The following is a 6,050-nucleotide window of genomic DNA, read 5'->3' as shown; positions in this document are numbered from 1 at the left end:
GAAGGCACAAGATCCAAGTTACCAAAGAGTAAGATTAATAGCAGGATCCCTTAGGAGCTAAATCAAAATGAAGGACAAAAAAAGGTTAAAAATATTGCTGCTATAAGAAATAATCAACAAAAGGCCGCACCTCCTCCAAATAAGGCTGACATTAGAAGATCTTTAGTACAAGGAAACACATCCAAGTACCCTAGCATGTTTAATGGTTATTTTTTTTCATGTTTTAACTTCAGGAATATGGCTAGGGATTGCAGAATATATGATGAAAGACATTATCAAAACCTTAGAAGAAAGTTTGGAGGATCTCAAGAATGGTTTCAAAATGAATTTTCCAGCAAAAAGTATGTCATTTTATCCATAATTTAGGCCCAACATCGAATGTTACACATTCCATAACCATGGGCATATAGCTCGCAATTGCAGGTACAAGATGGAGTATTCCATGAAAGACAACCCTATCATTAGGTACAAGAAGGTTTGGAGAAGAAAGAAAAAGAAAGAAGATCAAGTAAATGAAAAATTCTCTAAAGTCATGCTTTTAGGTTTTGTAAAGTCAAAAGATCGTGATGAATCTACAATGGAAGATGACAAGGTTTAGGATGATCTAACTAAAAAGTTGGTTCATACGATATTTTCAAGAATCCAACATGATGACTCCCTATTGTGTGAATGGTGAAGAGGGGGAGACTTTATAGAAATGGTTGTACTTTCGAATATCTATCCTTGATAGGTTGATAGATGGAAAATGTGAAGCAATCATCAAAATTGTGGGCATATTAGTTCGTTTGAGGAGTAGTAGGTTTGTAGAGTAGAATTGAAAAATGTCTTAACTATGGCTTGTCATGAAAGGAATAACATGTTAGGGGGAGAGAAGTAGTCTATTACAACAAGAGAGAGGAAGGCATTTCTTCAGAGAGAGAAACAATATGTTATAGGAAAAGAAAAGTAAACAAATTATTAGGGGGAGTCACCATTTTCCCTTCATGTCAAAGGGGGAGAGAAACTATGAAAATAAGATCAAAGACATGGCTTTAGGAGTAGTGATCGCAAGGGGAGTATGTTGCCATCAATGACAAAGGCGGAGATTGTTGAATGGTGTTTTCATTGATGCCAACGTCGATTATTGAATTCTCTTAATCTTTGTCTAACTTTCATCAATTAGAAGCTCCAAATGATGAGAAGCTCTATAAAGCCCTAAATTCCCCACAACTAATGAGGGATTTGGGTATGAAGATAATCATGTTTTAGCTCCTGACCATCATCGTTGGATTCTCCTCATCATGCTGATTCCAATGGTATATGGCACGCCGTGAGAGCCCTCACAGTCTCAGAGATATGCTTGTTTGAAGATGAAGCTCCTTCTTCTGGTCAAAAACTCCAAAGTATGATGATGTGGCAACATTACATTGGATGGATTATGGGACACTTCATTATAAAAAGAAGGATAATTTTATGAAGGAAAAAAATTAATTAATAAGGTCAAATATTACTCTAAAAATTTGTCATCATACAATACTTAAAAGGAAAGTGAAAATATTTTTAATCGGAGGGAAGGTTTTTAGCTCCAAATAAATTTAAATTTTGAATTTCAAAATAAATTCTCCCTCCTAAAGTGGAAGTCAGATAACCTCAACATGTTATCTTCAAAACTATATAAGGAGGCTTATATTCTTCACAAAGAAGTGTGATTGCATGCATATAAAAAGGGAAGTATTCTCTTAAATAATTTGTAGCTAAAATTATCTCATGTAAAAGGTTGAACTCTGGGTTTAATTTGTTTTTCATGGGCTTGGTGGTTCGCAGGGTTATGGGCACATTTTGTAACTATTCATTTGTATGAAAATATGCACTATTTGAGTCTACCTAAGCGTCAATTATTTTGTGCATTTCAAAGGACACAATCTCTGAAATCGTGCGACCTTGTATTAGGGTATGATTTTGAGCAAGAAGTAGAAGATTCCTAATTTGGTTCAAAGGTCACAATACATAGAGCTCTTAATCGGTACAATTTTAAATTGGCACAAATATAAGGCATAGATAAAAATGCATTGATGTGATGGTTTGGTTTGGTTTACACTAAATTATGAACAATGATCAAATAATCGATGCAACAAGGAATTGATGCGATTCTATGAGTAAGGGTGAAATTTTGAATTTGTGCAATGGTCTGCGGTGCATTCGTTTGTGACAACAATGAATAGTGATGTGATAGCCTACAATTTGATCTAAATATGTAATGGGTGATGCGATGGCCTAGTCTATGTATAGTAGATAGATTGTCTTCTATGATTAGTGTGATGGGTGCAATAAGTCGAACTATGAATCATGCAATGGTCACAATGAATTTGCTATGAAACCAGCTCAAGAAAAGATAGAAAAGATAAATCAACACCTTAGAATTCAGCCTCTTCGAGGGGGAAACCTCCTTTACATTACATAAATGAACAATTCTTGGATGATACAAATGAAAAAACCTCCTTCCTATATATAGGAGTCTAAGGAGTCACAATATAATCCAGCTGACCTAACAATAATAATATAAAGCCACAAAAATAACAATAGAGGGATTCTATGGGGCACAGAAATAACAATATGGGGGTAATAGGGGCACAACAATATAAATAAGGGGTATAACTACAATAGTAATGGGGTAATCACTAGTATTATAGGGACCCAACATGCCCCTCTGCTTCAAAAAAGTGTTATCCTCAACGCTTGAGTAGTTCTGGATACTTCTGCATAAAATTCTCATCCTCCCATGTGGAATCTTCAGTGGATAAGTTCTTCCACTTGATAAGATACTCTGAAATTGATCGATTTCATAGCTGTCGAGTTCTTGTTTCTGTGACTGCTTCCGGTTCCAATATAATTTTTCCTTCCTCGTCAAGTTCTGGAAATATTGTTTGAATTGGGAGCTTGTCACCTATAACCTTCTTTAAACATGAAACATGGAAAACTGGGTGCAATCGAGAAGCTGCAGGAAGCTCCAATTTGTATGCCATAGTACCAATCTTTAGCAACACCTTGTACAGACCATAATACTTTGGTGATAATTTATTATCCTTCTTAGCTTGCTTTAGGGACATTTTCTTATATGGTTGTAGCCGTAGGAATACCCAATCACCTACATCAAAACTTCTTTCACTGCGATGTTGATATGCCTGTTGTTTCATTCTATTTTGTGCCAACACGAGGTTATCCTTTAAGAGTTGGAGGACTTGTTGTTGATGTTCGATGTGATGTTCCACTACCTAAAACTTAGAATTTTCTCTTAAATATGATGTGATGGATGGTGGTTGATACCCATAAAGTGCCATAAATGGGGTCATTTTTGTTGTTGTATGGAAGGAAGTGTTATACCACCATTCAGCCAGAGGCAACCATTTGACCCATTGTGTCTATTTATCAGATACAAAGCAACAAAGATATCCTTCCAAACATTTGTTTACTATCTCAGTTTGCCCATCAGATTGAGGATGATAAGATGAGCTATGAGCTAACTGAGTACCAAGACAAGAAAATAATTATGTCCAAAAATTTCCAGTGAAAATGGGATCTCTGTCACTTACAATAATCTTTGGGTTTCCATGTAGCTTTTGAATTGTTTCCATAAATGCAGTAGAAACTGTACTTGCTTTAAATGGATGTGATAATGCACAAAAGTGTGCATACTTGGTAAGTCTGTCAACTACCACCATGATGACACTCTTCCCTCAGACTTGGGTAAACCTGTGATAAAATCCATTGAAACCTCCTCCCAACGTTGGCTTGGAATGGATAAAGGTTGTAATAGACCTGGTGTCTTAATTGTTTCAACTTTATTTTGCTGGCAAACCAAACATTCCGCCACAAACTTTTGAATATCTGATTTAAGGCCATCCCAAAAAAATTCCTTCTTAACCCTGTGGTAAGTTTTTAAAAATCCTGAGTGCCCTCCTAAGGGAGAAGTGTGCAATTCCATAAGAATCTTTTGTTTTAGCTGGGAATTCTTACAGAGGTATAAGCAATCTTTGTACCATAACGAATCATTTTTCTAGCTAAATGTATCAGAAGTACTGGAATCTTGTTGTAGCTTTCGAATAAGTGCCCACACTTCTTCGTCATTCTTCCATTCCTCCCTTGCTTCGTTTATCCAATCTGGTTGGATAATAGAAATGGCACACAACAATGCTTCCACATCCTCATCCTTTCTTGAGAGTGCATCTGCCACCACATTTTGCTTCCCTTTTTTGTAGATGATTTCAAAGTCATAACCCAACATCTTTGTGACCCACTTTTGTTGCTCTTCAGAAGATAATCTTTGTTCTAAAAAGTATTTAAGGCTATCATGATCCATTTTTACCTTGAAGTGTCTTCCCATTAGGTAGGGTCGCCATTTCTTAAGTGCATGGAGTATTGCCAACATTTCCTTCTCATAAATAGCTTTGCTTAAAAACTTTCCCTTGATTGGACGACTTTCAAAAGCAATGGGTCTTTCATCTTGCATTAGAACAACACCAATTCCATTTCCTGAAGCATCACATTCCACAATAAATGTTTTTGTGAAGTCCGGTGTAGCTAAGACCGGTGCTTGGCACATTGCCTCTTTAAGATGTTCAAAGGCCTTTGTTGCTTCCGGAGTCCATGAAAATGAATCTTTCTTCAATAATGTTGTTAGAGGTGCTGCTATTCTCCCATAATTCTTAACAAACTTGCGATAATACCCTGTCAACCCAAGAAATCCTCACAGATGCTTTATGGATGTGGGGATTTTCCATTCCTTAATGGCTTTAATTTTGCTAGGGTCTACCTTAACTCCTTCATGAGATACAATATGACCCAAATATTCCACCTCCTGGACTCCAAAGAAACATTTGGATCTTTTTGCATATAATTGTTTCTCCTCCAATAGTTGTAGCACCCTGTCAACATGTTCAACATGATCCTTCCAAGACTTGTTGTAGATTAGTATATCATCAAAAAATACTAACACAAATTTTCTAAGGAATGGTTTGAAAATTGAATTCATCAAACCTTGAAATGTTGAAGGTGCATTGGTAAGGCCAAAAGGCATGACCAAAAATTCATAATGACCCTCATGAGTTCTAAATGTTGTTTTTGGAATGTCTTCAATCTTCATTCTGATTTGATGATATCCCGAACGAAGATCCAACTTGGTGAAGTAAATTGATCCATGCAATTCATCCAGTAATTCATCAATAACAGGAATGGGGAACTTATCTTTAATAGTGAGCTTGTTGAGCTCCCTATAATCCGGACACATGTGCCATGATCCATCCTTCTTGTGCACCAATACTACTGGAGCTGAGAAAGAACTTTGACTCGGTTGAATTATACCAGCCTCTAGCATTTCTGCAACCATACGTTCAATTTCACTTTTTTGGACATAGGGATATCTGTACGGCCTGATGTTTGGAGGAACACTTCCTGGAATCAGATGAATAGCATGATCATGATCACGCATAGGTGGGAGACCTTTTGGAGTCTCAAATACCTTGGAATGATTGTCCAGGACTTTTTGGAGATCTGGAGAAATAGATGATTCCAATGTGGAAACATCTAGCGAACATAATTGTGCAATTACACCTTTTGCTCCTTTTTTAGAAGCTTTGTCATGCCATTAGAGCTGATTATCTTTCCTGGTTTCCCTGCAATACCCCTTAATTCAACTTCCTTTCCTTCCGTAGAAAATTTGATGAAAAGTTCTTGAAAATTAAAAGCTATTGTACCCAAGGATTGTAGCCATTGGACTCCTAGTACAACATCAACACCTCCCATTGGAATGGAAAGCATTGGGCTAGTCAATACATATTCTCCCATGGATAGCTTGATATTATGGCACTTTCCAGAGCAATTTATTGTTCCTCCATTTGCAATCATCACTTGACACTCTGGTGCTGGATATAGGAAGCAATTCAATTCTTTTGCTACCCTACAATGAATAAAATTGTGGGTGCTTCCTGAATCAATCAACACTATTACCTTTTTCTTCTTGATTTGTCCTTCTATCTTGATGGTTTGAGGAGTGGTAATTCCCGCCAATGCATTAC

The sequence above is a fragment of the Pinus tabuliformis genome, chromosome Q (assembly GCF_031772625.1).
Source record: "Pinus tabuliformis cultivar Carrire ecotype Pingquan chromosome Q, CPIR1, whole genome shotgun sequence".
NCBI lineage: Eukaryota > Viridiplantae > Streptophyta > Pinopsida > Pinales > Pinaceae > Pinus > Pinus tabuliformis.
Note: the sequence above shows the minus strand (reverse complement) of the source record.